Genomic DNA, 15,798 nt, shown 5'->3' with positions numbered 1-15,798 from the left:
TAAAAGATTTTTTTTTTTCTTGGGCAACAACAAGAAATTTTGGCGTTTGATAGCACATAATGGTTCTCTTGACTGTGTCTGGTAGGAAAAATGAACTTACCCCCCACCAGGTGTGCCAGTGGCCCACTCACTTTCTTTTGTGTGATCTTCTTGGAAGCCTCATAGGTAAAGGCTCCATTCTCCTGATGTTAAGTGTTCAGAAAACACATGGATGATCTTTTCCACATTAGCATTGAACCATTCTCACTGTCAGAGTCCTAAAATAACCAAACACACATCTGACAAATGTCTGGCAGAGGCTAAAAATCTTGTTGTATCCTCTCCGTGAACGCAATGGTCAAAAGGTCATAAGCAGAAGGCAAAAATTCTTGGTTGAGGTTAAGTGAAGTTGGCTTGAGCTGCAGATTTGGTATTTTCCTTAAGATAAGATGATATATTGATTTATTTATTTATTTATTTTAGTCACAGAAGGATAACGTCAGAGATTTGAAATAGACTGGCAATATGAGCATGGCTGGTAAAGACGGTGCATGCAACTGGCCTACCATCATGAAGCATCCCTGTATGGTTATAATAAATTCAGATAGATTCAGCGAATACTGTGGGGGTAGTGTATTCTGTTGATAGTCTTGTAGCGGCTGGATATGGTATTCTTATGGAACATGGCAATGATGCCTGAGCTATCAGAAATCTTGTCAAGGATGAAGCAGATGGAGAAGAGCCCTGCAGAAGCTCCTTGATAATGACAGCAATAAAATAATTCCTAACTTGGAACTGTTAAGCCTCAGCTCTATAGAGGTCTGATATAGTCACTTTAATAAAGCTAATGAACCTATTAAGGCTCCAGAATAGTGTGTTGCTGCTCTAGAGCTGTCACCAGTTCCTGGCACAGAGCCAGCTGAGTAGCCTTTTGCAGCCTGAAATCATCAGCTTTGTGTCTATAGTATGATGTCTTTTCACATGTGAGTGCTAATGCCCTGGACAAGTTAAAGAAAGGTGTCTTGATCCTGGTTTTGATGCCATCCAATGTTTAGATCATGATTCTGTTTTACAGAGAAGCTGAGAAACATCTGACAATCTCTCTGGTCATGGCATCGTGGTTTATGAGAAAAGGCTTCATTTTGGTAATCCTGCCATGACCCAGTCCTGCTCCCTTTTCTCCCCATCTTCATCCTCTCAGGCTGTAGTTTACCACTTCGTGCTACCATAACAGAATTAGTGCGAACCCTAAGACACCAGAGTGCTTCTTGGTGCAGGTGGTACGCATGGTGTGGGTGAGTCCAGGGCTGATGTCTTCTGTATGCTGGCCATTGGGTCGTGGGTGCTGTGCCTGCAAGCTGACCATGCTCCATGAAGTGCAGACATGCTGCAGAAAAGTGGAGGTTCCCTAGAGGTCTGCAGTACAGAAAACAAACAAACAAACAAACAAACAAACAAACACAACCTGGGAAGGGGTGTCCTCATTGGGATAGTCCTTGAAATAAAACTGCATAGACAATAAGAATTATCAATAATTCAATGTTTCTTTATTTCTCGTAAAGAATAGAATTTGGGGGCAGGGGAAGAGGATGTTAAGGGAGCTGAATTAAAATAATCTTTCTTTAAATGTTTAAAATCAAGAATAATAAATTGTTCTTTCTCAGGTTGATTTGGCTTTTAGAGAAAACTTTCTAGCTGTAAACTGCAGAGTCTAAATGGTTGTGTCAACATGAGAACATGGTTCCTAAAAGTGCCCACTTCAATTTAGATTAAAAAAATGGAGGACTGGTAATAAAGCTGAAACCCGAACCACATCTTGTTACTTCCTTAAAATTTGTGTGAAAATGATGTTTCAATTTTCAGTACTGCTTCAATTCTGACCAAAAAATTTCCACAGTCTATACCATGAATTCCTGCAAAATAATATTTTTTCACCCAATGGCAGGAATCTCTTTCACCATATCAGAGAATTAATTTAATAGTCTTTAGAATAGTTTTAATAATAATAATATTAAAAAGGTCCAACCATCTGATAAAGCAGCCTGTCTTATTTTTACATTTTCTGTTGCTGCTGATCAGATTCCGTTTGTGTACAATACAGAAAACAGACCGCTACTGAAAGAAAGAACAAAAGGCAAATCATTGTAAAATCTGAACTGCCAGAATTAGGCCGTCATGTTACAAAGTGGTAATTCTTTCTGACAGCCTCAGCTGTACCAATCATGACATTCGGCAAATTAGCCAGGCCAAGAACAAATAAAAAGAAGAAACAGGTGTGAAACCAACTTCCTGCCTCCCAGGATAAATACATTGTACACTGAAGGGCAATGCACCTGCACTATTGTTTCTAGCATGTGTGTGTGGGGGGGAAGCTTTTAAGTGCAAATACACTTGAGACTTGATAAAGACTAGAGACTTCTCTATAATTTGGGTGTAAACGGGCATTTTCTTTCGTGATTATTTATAATAAGTTAACTCTTTGAGGAGACATTTAGAACTGGAGCTTGAATAAGTGATTGCTCTGCAAGGGAAGATGAAATGAAGTGAAGCAGAAAGCCTTCTCTGGGCTTGCCAGAGGAATAATAAGATAACCTCTCATTTCCTTTCTGGGTATGGCCTTGCTTCTCAACATCACCATCCTGGCTGGGAGCACTCAGATTCTCAGTGGGATCCAGTGGGGCCAGGGAAAGGAGCCCACTGCTGTCATCCTGCTGCACCTTTGCAGGAATTCCTATGTGACCAGATAATGTTGGGGGTGCTGGCCTGCCTGCACCTATTCAAGGGAAAAAGAGAAGTGGAAGACTGGGAGACAAGAGAAGGGCAACAAATAGGCTGTAGCCTGCACACCCTAACAGTTATTTTATTTTATTTATTTATTTTATTTTATTTTTTTGTCTTCTTAAATTCTTAAATTCTGCTTGTGACTTGGTGCTTGGGAATATTTATTTCATCATAATAGCTACTGGCAGGCAAAGGAATGAGAAGGGAAGTGACTATGATTTAAATCTAAGAGAGGTTCCTTTCTGGAACCCAAATCACATGCATCAGCCAGACTGCTTTTCTGATTTTTTTTTTTTTCTCCACTGGAACAGATTCTCAGAGACATATTCTAATATGTCCAATGGCATGACTGGAAGTCTAACATCCCTTTCGTTCTAGAAAGGGGCAGTAAGTATGAGGTTTCAGCCTCTGTCGAGGAATAGGGACTTTTTTTTTTTTTTTTTTTTTTTTTTTTACCCCTAATACATATGGTATAAAATATCCACATTCCACATTTTTCTTTTCAGTAGGAAGACGGAGTGGATCAGGAGTAACACACTGAGTAGATGATTCTTAAGGGGCAACAGCAGGACAGCCATGAACTGGTTTCTAGTTTTTCTGGGACAGCTGCTGAGCAAACACATAGCACTGGCTTTTAGGGTAAGAGCTCCTCCCTGGTTCTCTGGGAAAGACTGACTCCCGCAACCAGCACTTTTACAGCTGCACCAGTGCCTGGGAAGTGTGATGGGAAATTTCTGTCATTCTCACAAATCCCCGAGAGGACAGGAAACACAGTTGTAGAGTTATGGGAATAAGAGAATGTCCAGGAGAGATGGACCTCTTGCAGTGACCTCAAATGGTCCCCAGAGTTTTTTGTGAGCAACCTCATATACTACAGGTTCTTCTTGTTTGTTTGGTGCCTGGTTCCCTGTGACTTTTGGTGATGTGATTCTGAGAGCTGGCAAGCTCTCAGCAAGCCTGGCTCCTTGCACAGTCTGAACTAAGACAAGTGAAATAGGAGAATGAAGTTATTACATATAAATGTTCCTATTCTTGAATATTAGGGTTACTAAATGAGCATTTGTACATGGGGTGTCAGTATGCTTTATTAAAGCAGGCGATACCCCATGACATATGGGTACCTCCTCCACCTTCCCCTGCAGCCCCGTTATCCTTAACAACAAGGTGATCACTGTGACAAAACCCTTTAGAAAATGAATACCTGTGCACCCTTTAAGTCACATGAACCTGCCATTAATCTGAAGTAGTTTAGGGCCAGGCTTTATGCAAGGTGAAGAAAGAAAGCTGCTTCCATGTAAATATAAAACAGTCCGTGATGTAGTAGGTGGTGAAAGGACTAGTATAGACATCACTAGTAATCAATGTTATATTTTGATTTATATTATAGAGTTATGGAGAGCAAAGGAATCAAGATGTACAGGACAGTACTGCTACTGTGGCATTTTTCTCTAGCTAAGGAGCAGAACTGCAAATGAAGAGACTGTAAAGGCTTTACTTTAGACATTATTTGGAATGAGTTGCGCAATTGCAGTGAAGATTAGTGCTTGACTGCACCTGACTTTTTATTTATTTATGATTTTATTCTATGGGAAATATGACAGAAAAAGACTTACTGAAGTTCTGTGAGTGAGCACAAGCACTTGCATCATTTTAACATCTGTCACCAAGCACAATTGATAATGGTGACTGCTATTATGGCATCTTCCTCCCCTCCGCACAAGGCCATCTGGGATTTGTGTTATGTAAGAGGATTAGCATTTTTGCTTTCCTCTGTTATTTAAAGTATTTCTCAGAACTAGTTTTTGAATAATAATAACAACAACAATAATAATTGGGCTGTTTTCTGTGTGGCTTTCTGAAAGGAAAATTCGGGAATTCTAAAGCCATTGCTCTTAAGATGAACACCTGGCCTTGCCATTTGGGTTTCAATGGGATTCACTTGAAATGGGATTTTTCAAGCTGTGGTGGATAGGACTGATGGAAGGCTGATATGACTGGATGAAATGAAGGATAAAGCATAAATTATCGTGAGTGGATCTATTCCAGCAAGGAAACAATTGTGATTTCCTTTTCCTCCTCTCAGACCTGATTATTCATCACATTGTTTATAAGGAAAATTTCAGCTTCAAATACTATCTCATATAATTATAGTGGTGGCTGGTAATTTTGACTGTTAAGAAAGCCTGATATTTATCATTATCTGACCCTGGCTTGGGTTGTTTATATATTTATGAAAATTGAATTATTTTGTCTGAAATTTTTCATATAGAGTATTCAGACATCATTAAGATAGAGAATTTTGGAAAGGTCTAATCAAAATATCTGGCTATTTTTCAAGATTTACTTAAACAAAACAACAACAAAAATTTACCATGAAAAAAGCGTAATGCATTAGGAATACCACTCAAATTCACATCAGCTGGAGCTAGGACTCAGTACTGTAAGGCAGGAATAGGGAGAAGAGATGCGTAGTTAGACCTGTGACTGTTTCTGCCTTCACAGGAGACTTTCAGATTTAGCCAGAAATATGTATTTGAAAAAAATGTTAATTCAATGGAGCCTTAAGGAGACGCCTTGAACAAACACTTCAGTAATTAACGGTGGAGAATCTCAGACGGGAAAAAAATATATGAAAAAAGTAGGGTGAGATACAAATCCCAGTCTGCCTACACTGTTCCTGCAGTCTCCTTCCTCTTCCTCCAGTTACCTTATGAAAAATCTCTTCCTGTCTGTCACTTCTGTGGCCAGGCCATATCCAGTGCTTGTTGTTTCCAGATATCACTCCTTGTTTGCTGCATGTCTGACCCTGACCCACCATGTTTTCCAGAAGTGGAGTTTGCTCATGGATGGTCTCAGGAGGAGCAAGATATTCCACCCCCTATGGAGGACTTCACCTGAACTAGAGCAGAGCAATTAAATCAAGATAAGTGGTCACAGCCTGCTAAAGAAACAACATGAAACGTACAGCGAACTGTAAACAACCAAATAAAATGACTCACTGTTACACTATGATCATATATTCCCACTAAAGAAATCTTAGTCCACAGCTTAAGACTCCATGGTCTCCAATATACATTAACTGTGATCTAGTCTCTCACTCATCCTTTACAAACCTATGCAAAAGAAACCTCTGCAGCAGAGCTTTGTATACACCAGTAAAAAGTATTAGACTTTTTGGTGAACGCTGCTGGTGTGGGAGCAGTCTGTTAAAAGCAGTAAGGAAGCATTTACAGCCTCTGGACCAGGTGCTGGAGCTAAAAAGCAATAAAAATGGCTGAGTGAAGACTGGTAGTTTGGACTGGGAGCTTAGCATTAGCTTCTTAGAGCTAAAGTCTGGATGGGAAACCAGCAGCAGAAGCAATGACTGTTGGGAGATGGTAACTGGAATGAGCTGTGGTTGGAGGCTCATGCTGGAACAAGGCTCTTGGGCAGGGAGACAGAAGAGAGCTAGAAGAGTCAGGCAGCCCCGTGCATGTCAGCTTTTAATCCTGTCAAGCCTGCAGTGAAGCCAGTGAGTCTTGAGCTCTACCATTCCTCAGCTGCTAGCAATTTTCATGAAACCTCTTGCAGTTTTGCTGCTGTTAATGGTAAGTACATCAGACTGACTCGCTGGGTCAGACCATCTAACCCAATATCCTGTCTCCTCCCACAGCCAGAAGTAAATGCTAAGGGAAGAACACAAGAACAGACCCACAAAGTGTAAGTCAATACATTCTCAATTACCACAGTGTTTTTTTTTTTTTTTTTTTCCACATAGAAGAGGTCCCTGCAGTAGATATAAAGTTTTCAAGTAGCTGCTGACTCATAGCAATGTCAAAATAATGCCACGTGACAGCTTTGCTTTCTTTTCAGCTCACTTTTCAGAGCATTAGGAAACCACACATGAAAGCAGCTGTTGTGATGCTGTGCTCTGAGGTGATCCTGACTCGCTTGCTTCTCCCTAGGCTTGCCCTGGCCTGCAGCTGCATGGTGGCACACTTGTTTTCCACAAGAACTTACTCCCTGCCAGTGCAGAAAGGAGACCAGAGACCTGGTAGAGATCTGGTAGTGATAGAGATGTCCCAAAAGACCTGCAGTGCTAGGGAAGTTAAAAGTAGCCCTCGAAGGGTGGCTGCTGTAGAAGAGATTATTTTCAACTCATTTTAGAGGTTTAAACATTTAGGCCTCTAAACCTAAGTTAGTCATTACTGGTGCCTGTCTGATTCAGTGAAGACAGACACCTTGAGCAGATCTGTTTTTAACCTACGTAAGGATGAGATTAATTTTGAGGTACTCATTTTTCTCTGTTGATTGTAACAGGGACCTAAGATGCAGCCGGCAAACACTACCTTGCTTCCGTCACATCTTTCCCTGCTTGAGGCTGTGAGGCATTATGTGCAAAAATATTGAATTGTCACAGCTTGTTCCCTCAGAAAAGGGAGGGCAAAATAATCAAAGTAAGGAGGCTAAAAGAAAAAGTATAAAGAAGTAGGGCAGTAAGAAGGGCAAAGCCTATCAAACAGCTATACATTGAATGATTTTTGTCCATCCTGCATGCTGAGAAGTTAACTTTGCAACTACAATTGCCTTTGATTTATGATTATATAAATAAGCCTTTGTCTAGTAAGTATAAAACTATCTGGACAGAAGTAGTCTTTTGATTTGTTTATTTATTTATTTTATCTTTCTAGTGTTGCATAAACAATCTGCTAGCAACATGTCTGCCTACTATGTATATATATCCAATGTGAGCTGTTTTGTTTATGATATACAGATACTTATATAGTTGTCTCCCTTTTCTGACATCACTGTGATCTCATGTGGAGACTAAAGAATGCCACAGTGATGCAGCTTCAGTCCCTAAGTCATAGTCTCACAGGTGGGTCTGCTAAACTTTAGGTTGCTTTTGGTTCTTTAGGAGGTATTTTTCATAAATGACAAAATAGGAAAGCAAATTGGAAACAAGGTAGAAAGATGAACCCTGGAAATGAAGTGATTACATGTATATGCAAGGTGTAGGCTCAAATTTCTGCTTTGAATGTGGTAGGGCAGAAATCTGAAGTTGTAGTGCAGTTCTGCTAAGTCTATAGCTTCTTGCAGTTATGTTTCTTCTACATAAACATGAAACCTGAATCTCAGTTTTTCTTCACATGAAGTTTGAAAACAATTACAAAAATAATTTGTAGTAAGAAGAAATTCTTGATTGCCAGCCAGATAAGAAAGTAATTCCTCATAAAGTAAAGTTCTTGGTCATTGCCACACAGATCATTGCCACGCATATACCATAGGTTTAAGTAAAAAAAAATACATAAAAATTTGTCCATTCTTTTTCCTATCTTCATGTCAACCATACCATTTTTATTTTTTTTTTCTTCACCCTCTAAGTCTCCATTCTTCTGGTTATGTTTTGCCAGTGGAGCAATCAACATTTTAAACAGAATCTGTAATACAATCTGATAGAGTTTAACAGAAAAGAAAAAAAGGCAGAAAAAAAAGGGAAAAAATGATTTTAATAACACAGCAGATAGCAAAGGAATGCTATCCTTATTGCATCACTTAGGCAGACATGCAGTTCAGTAAATCCTTCCTCTATCCAACCCCCATTTTCTTGGAACCAGGTCACAGTTCCTATTGGGCTTCAGATTTCAGTGCTGTGCACTGCAGAAGTACATGATTTTTTCGCACAGTGTGTTTTCAATGTGAAATAGAGTATATTTTTTCTCTGTGAAACTTCCAAACTCTGACTCCATGCTGTTGGAGTCATTTTGCATTGTGTTGCTGGTTGAATGCCTAGGAACAACCTTATTCCTAGCTGAGAACTAGATTGCAAGGAAGCTAATCCTTTTATGCATGTGTGTTCCTGCTTTCTCATTCGGACGTAGTAAGTATTGTTAAGAATCTTGGCACTGCTCTTTGCCTTGACTTTCCATGCAAATCCATGTGCCAGATGTCATCAGAGAGTGTTTTTCTTCTTCCTTTTTTTTTTTTTCCTTTTCGTTTCTTTCCCTTTTTTTTTTTTTTTTTTTTTTTTCCTCCCAGCTGTATGCGTTATGTTGATATACTAGTGGACCATTGTAAAAATGTGGTCATAAAGTGGGGAGCCTGGTCATTATATCTGCAGAAGTCCCTGATAGCATTTTCAGTATGGCTTTGAAGAAAGCTTTTATTGCCCCACCCCATCCTTAACTGGTCTCTTTTTGTTATAATCAAACCACAAAGAGTAAGGTCAGCAAAAAGGTATGAGGGAGGTTTAACAAGAAGGTTCTCTGAGAACATATCCTGATCTATAAATACATGAAACTTTATTTTTCTTGATGTAAATGTGCTGCAGAACTGGAGCCCAACTGCTTGTACTGAAGTCTGGACATAGATGCTAATATTTTTCTTAACATTTTGCAAGAGACCATTGTCCAAATAAGCCACAGGAGATATTAGTGTGCAATCTGGTGAATTTTAGCATATAGCATGCTAATATGATATTTTAATATGCACACTCATATGTTTTTGGAAACTAAGCCTTCTTTTTTAGGAGAAAAAAAAAAGAAACTGGTATTATTGGTAAAAAAAAAAAAAAAAATTAAAACAGAAAGATATCCTTGGAAACATAGCCAGATGTAAAACAATGACTGGGGCTGAAAATTTGTCACTGATTTTTTTTTTTTTTTCCTTAAAGATCACACATAGGTTATTTACTGTCCCCTCTACAGCTGGTCAGGGTTATGATTTTGAGCCTGTGATTATAGCAGGATTTTCTTTTTTTTTTGTAAGAGCTAGCTCTCAACTAAAATCTGTGATATGCTTGTGTGAGGAGCAGAAAACACAGGAGCTAATGGAATGATAAAAAAAAAAGTTTCTCTTTTTGTCAGTTTGTAAATATGTTAATGTCCTTGAAAACTTAAATTTAGTTATGGTCAAAAAGAGTACTCATTCAATGAGTACAAGAAACTAATCTTCTCCCTAAAACATTTTTTTTTCTTATTTCACTAATATGAAACATGAAACATTTTCCTATCATCCTGATTTCTTTTATTTTTTTATTTTTTGTCTATGATATGCTAACCCTTACTAGCAAGAGAAGAAACTTAAGCAGCCTTTACCATAAAAGAATGACATGCAACACCTTGGTATCAGAAAATAATGAAATTGCTTGCAAGCTTGTATCTGAAATTTGGGGTTACAGGACACATAAATCGTGTAGTATTTAAACCCTCATTTCTGTGTGAGAATATCAATGAAGTCATGTTTCTTTTGGTGTTATAAAACTCCATTTTGTACTATATTTGGCATTCTGCATTAAACAGGCTGTAAACTTTCACCTATTTATCCTTCTGCAAAGACAAATGATTAAAACATAGCTTCCATGTAGTTTTGATTTCAGGGAATTGACATATGGCTGATTCATCAACTGTTATATTATTCCCATGATTATTTTTCTCCCCCTAAAGATTTGTATCTGATTTCAAACTGGAAATTCTCTGATGCAAAATTGCAGCTGTTGGTTCAATTTGGGCCGTTCCTCCTCTTGATAAAAAATAACAGAATTTGAAATTTTAAGAATACCTGAAATTTAAGGAATAGTGAAATTTGAGATATCTGGAACTTTGTTAACTCAGCAATGTACTACTACATAGCATTCACATCATCTCTCATTCCTTCTGAAAAATGAGACCAAACACTTGAATGAATTGTCTGCTCACTTCAGAGGAGAATGGTCAAAATTATGTAAAAATTTCTAATGTTGTCCTATAGTCGTAATATGGATAATATGAAACCTAGACTTTGGTGCAGTACTGATTCATTAGTTTTGTTCTGTTTTCCAAGGTAAAATAAATCCACTAATTTACTCATGACATCGCTTTCATACATTCAACAATTTCACTGGCTCTTGGTATATTGGCTCCCAATATATGTAACACACACCTATTTATTTTTAATATTTTTTATATCAGAAAGTTAAATCAGAAATCCCAAATATATTAGAAAACTATATTGCATTTATGCTGTTGTCTGTATCAGCCAAACTATAACCTCACTCAAATAATGGAATCCTTTTTGTTCTCATACATTGTCTTCCATAAAAATATGTTGACATAAAATCATAAATATAGTATACCTATGAATTAATTCCCTCTCAGTTGTATCCACATATGTTTTCATTATTTAACTCAGAATTAGATTCAGGCCAGATAGCCTATGCTTATCCAGGTCATTCAATTTGCCCTTTTAAATACTGCCCCAACCTTTTTATTCATAATTCGTCTCTATTCAAAAATGCAGCAGAAATTAACAAGTCCAGAAGTTATTTTCCTGGCTCTTTTAGGAGTCTTAGGTACAGAATTAATACCAAGTCTATCAATTTAAAGGTGTTTAAACTTGGTAGGTACTAATTAATAATGGACTAGAAAATATTTCACATGTTCTATCCAACTTAACTCCAAACAGAAACCAAATTTGTTTACTGCCCCATTGCCTCTTCTGCCTTACTAACAGCTAGCAGAAAACATTTCTGAACAGCTAGTGATCTAAGTGCTAGAGAAAAGATAGCAGGTGGACACAGACAAGCAGACAGAGGCAGAGCACAAGGAAACCACGTTGGTCACCAGGGAAGATGGTGATCTTGGCATGCTGCTGCCGAACCATTGCCAAGCTCTGGCAGGCATAGTGGAAAAGGAGAATGTTACGATGGAATTGAAAGACAATAAGTAACTGAAAGAACTTATTTCCCTGACTAAGCATTTGCTGTCTGGTATATTTGGGGCAGATGGCACCTACCTAAAGCAACAATGAAATAGAAATTGAGATGTGGAAGGGGTAGATCCAGTCATTGTCACCGAGTTGTGGGTATCATTCTTGTCAAACCACTTAGCTACTCACTAGCTGACAAAGTTTTTTTTTTTTTTTTTTTTTTTTTTTTTTAAATAAGTTTAAACCTCCTCCTCTTGTACAATTAGCATTTTTCAAGTGGAGCTGAGTTAGTTGAAGCAGATGGTTTATCTTTTTTGGTAGTGCTTCTAGTTGGACAAATGAGACTTATATCATTTCTACATCTTCCTCTCTCTTGCAGTGCTTACAAAGTCATTCCACATTTTACGCACCGTGTTTTGACTTATTTAATGCAGACATACTTTCCCTGCAGTAAACATGATTACCCAAATACTTTAACTAGAGAGCTTCTGCTTTCCTCTCTGGTATAATTAGTCACACTGCACTCACACTGCATTTAAAGGGGGAAAAAACCCACACATGGAGCATCTTGCAAATGTGCCTATAATCCCATACAGCTGCTTTCTTCACTTTATTCTTTTTTTGACTGCTTATAGAACAAAATTGCTGCAGCTGGGCAGCAAACTGAGCAAAGTTGCAAAGACACCTCTCTTTTCTTTTCTTTGTGGAATCCACCCATTCAGGTGTCGAGGGATAGCTCTTGATTAGCAATAGCTTAACATGGGGCTAAGTTTTCTTGGATTCTAGCATTGAATAACTTGGCAGGATTTCTATTAGGTTTGAATTTCAAAGCCAAAAGAGTGATCTGAGATCGCATACTGGCAGTTCCACAGTGGTAATTTCCATGTTAAAAGAATACTTATCACCAGCACCACAGCGAAAGAGGCAGCTTTACACAGAAAGGGCCTCTTGTGAAATTAATTTGGTGTTTATTTTATTAAGAAGCCGTTTCCAATTTTTTATTATTTTATTTTATTTTTTTGTAAAGAAACTGTTTCTAATTCTGCTGATATTTTAAGGGAAAGATCTGGTTGTTTAAAAAATGTTCACAAAAATCCCACTGAAAGTTTTTTCATTTATGTGGCCAGCATACTTTTTATTCCAGCTTTTTAGAAATGGAGCAGGAGATGGAAAAGGAAATATCTGTTCATATTCAGTAAGATGCTGGCTTGATTAGCTTGGCTACTGCTCTAAATTCAGTAGAAGGCTTCCTTGAAAGATTATTGAAGTATTGACCTTTGATAAGTTTAAAATAATAAGGTTAAGGAAAGGAAAGGGGAAAGGAAAGGGGAAAGGAAAACGTATATATGTAAAAGGTTTACAAAATCTTTCACCATAAGCAAGCTGATTTTCTTAATAAAGCACAGGCATAGGGAATAGAATACCAGGTGAGATTCACGTAACAATCATGGTGAATACAAAAATCTGTCTGAATCCTGGATGTCTAGAATACTCTAACTGCTGATAGAAGGAAATGGGCATTTCCAGTTCTGATTTATCTAATCTGAAAATATGCATTTATGACACGTCAGCTAAATTCTGTGCTTATTTTTATGTTAACTCTAAATGAACTTTAGTCAACTTGTTCAGATGTAGGCACCTAAAGTCAACTAAAATTAATTCCACGTTTCTCTTTCTCTGCTCCTAACTTGCTATGTTGCCTGGTCAACGTCTTTTCTGGGCAGAGATGTTTTCTGACACAAGGCAGTCTTGTCCTGTGTGTCGGTACAGTACCCAGTTCCTTCAGAATAAATACAATATTTTAGGATTCTTTAAAGAGCTGATGTATCCCAAGGAAGCAGCAGACGGACGTTAACTTGTGATCACAAATACAGAAGCAGTAGCTAGGATGGACACTAATGCAGGGAAAGATAAAAGCTTCATGAAGAGCTCTATGTCTGTTACCATCACTGAGGAAGAAGGGGTGAAAACATATGAATGCTCCCTAAGAAACATAGATCATAAAAAAAAAAAAAAAAGAAAAAGGAAAAAAGAATCAAACCTGGCTTAAGAAAGGCTCAGAAATAAACAAACTCATCCATATCTGAGTGCATCTGCCAATGCATTTCCTGATAGCACAGTTGAAACAGACCACTTTTTATATAATAGAGATCACTGTAGCATAATGCCTTTTCACCTCTGGAGACGTTAATATTGATCTGTTGATACAATAAACAATAAACTTTGCAAAAATATGCAGAGAGCTAAGTAGCTCTTCAGTTGTTGCAGGAGATCATTTCATGCACTGAGAAAGGATCACATTAAGTCCCGACAGCAGCAATGAAAGTGAAGAAGGCAGTAGGATCGAGACTGTCAGTTCAAGAAGATACAGCTCTGAGAAGAGGGACCGGAGAACTGGTCATTGAGTGACTGAGTCCATTGTATTATTGAAGAAGAAAACCCTAAATGGTAGATAAACAAAAGATCTTGAGAGTTTCTGACCTTGAGGAAGAAGATTGCAAAGTTTCTGAACAACCTTCTTGTCATTTAAACAAATAATATTATTTTATTTTGAGAAGATAGTGCAACTAGAAGAAATGCAAAGCTATGCCACAGATAAATATTATATTATGCAGTATTCAAAAAGATAATTGCTAATACATTTAGAAGATAAAATTTTGATTAATTTAAAACAACTGCATTCAGAAGATGGCAAATGAGTATTTTATTAGAACAATTGTATTAGTAGGGTTTCACTCATATAATTATTATTTTCCTTCCCTCCCTGGCTCATTCTTATAATCTTTCTCTGCTTGTCTATTTTTGCATTTTATTTTATTTTTTCTTGTAGTTTGGAAAGGGTCTCTGTTCATTCTCTACATTTTCTCCAAAGTACAGCATAAATCCAGGAAACATTAGGATTGAACTTTCAACCCAGACCTGTAAAGGCAGAATCATAATTAGGCAAAGTTAGTTTGTCTGTCACTGAATGTAAACACATTGAATAACTTCATTATTTTCAAGCTTTGCCCCTACATTAGAATAATTCACACTACTTCAGGGAAATGACACCTGCTAATTAAGCACAAGCAGACAAAGCACTTTAACAGTCATAATCAGTCATTTTCTTCTCCAGTTTTAAAAAAAGACTAAAAAAAAAAAAAAAGGAAAAAAAAAGAGATCAAAATGAGTCAAGATGTTTTCATGTTTCCTCTTGAGGAAACCTTATTGCCTGAAGTAGACTTAACTACAATGACTTTAGGCAGTTTAGATTATAAGTAAAAACACATATATACCCCACCATACACACAAATGCATGTTTGGGACCGTGAAGAGACTTAGTTACAACTAAAAGTAGATGTCAGTATGTATAGTTAGTATGCATTTCTTGTATGTGATTCATCTTATTCCCAAAGGGGGGGGTTGTAATAATGAGCCAGCAACTTCCCTAAGAACCTTCTTTTTCCATTGAAGAGTTTTACTTTTGATGCACGCATCAGCATTGTAGATGTCTGAAGTTAAATGGTATGAATCAAAACCCCAAACCCTTTTCCCTGGATAATATACATTCAACATGCACAAGAGAAATAAAATGTGGGCAAAAGGAAATTTTATTCCTATTTTACAGTGAGAAGATGAAGCATGGAAAATAAATCTTATATGCAAAGGTTCAGTGAAAGTCTGTGATGGAATTAGGAAATTGGGAGCTAATCCCAAATTGTCGGAGTATTTGTTCAGGAATCTAGTCACACTTTTTTTTTTTTTTTTTTTCTCCCTCTGCTTTCACATCCTGGGACCCTGCAGAATTGTTTTTCAACTGTACTTTTAAGAGTTCTCATAAATCCTAATTTCACAATTCATTTGCAATGTCTAACGAGGTACTTTATATGTCTTGGTGGGCTATCATGTTAACCAAAACTGTACTGATATTCTCCAGAACTGAGTGGAAAACTTAGAACACGATCAATAATCCTTGCTGGAAACAGCAAAGCCTTCAAAGCCTTCTAGCTATTTTCTTATTGACTCATACTTATGCTGGATTGGAAAGAGATGCTTCCTGGGACATACTAGGAAGAAAAGCCTTAATGCTAAAAGTGGGAGACATACAAGAAAATGGCTTCAGAGTAATTAGCAGTTGGCAAGCTGAACGTAAAAACACAAAACACAGATAATACAGTCTCAGTTCTCCAGTAGTATGGAGAGAAAAATGAGCCCTGGAGAAAAGTGGTGAATCATAGGGAAAGAAATTACAGAAATTCATTTAAGAAACTGAAATTGTGAATGGTATTCACAAAATAAAAGGGGACTCCAAGGACATAGAAGACGTCACAGCCTTCTTGCATTTGTCGAGAGAAGTGAGCATATTTGATATTTCTACTGTATACATGAAAACCA

General features: G+C 37.5%; 1 long non-coding RNA gene across 5 annotated transcripts in view; it reads left to right on the top strand.

Moving 5' to 3' along the window:
* Positions 1-5,593: 5,593 nt before the first annotated feature.
* LOC101791220 (uncharacterized) overlaps positions 5,594-15,798 on the top strand; it is a 43,004-nt gene continuing 32,799 nt past the window's right edge. For 4 of the 5 annotated variants that reach the window (XR_011808553.1, XR_005264890.2, XR_011808554.1 and 1 more), the window contains exon 1: positions 5,594-6,459. This is a non-coding gene — a long non-coding RNA (uncharacterized lncRNA). Of the gene's footprint in view, positions 6,460-8,408; positions 8,621-15,798 lie in introns of those variants that run through there. The other variant, XR_011808555.1, reaches the window with a different exon arrangement.

This window comes from Anas platyrhynchos, chromosome 3, assembly GCF_047663525.1.
Source record: "Anas platyrhynchos isolate ZD024472 breed Pekin duck chromosome 3, IASCAAS_PekinDuck_T2T, whole genome shotgun sequence".
Classification (NCBI taxonomy): domain Eukaryota; kingdom Metazoa; phylum Chordata; class Aves; order Anseriformes; family Anatidae; genus Anas; species Anas platyrhynchos.
This window is presented reverse-complemented; position numbering and strand designations above follow the sequence as displayed.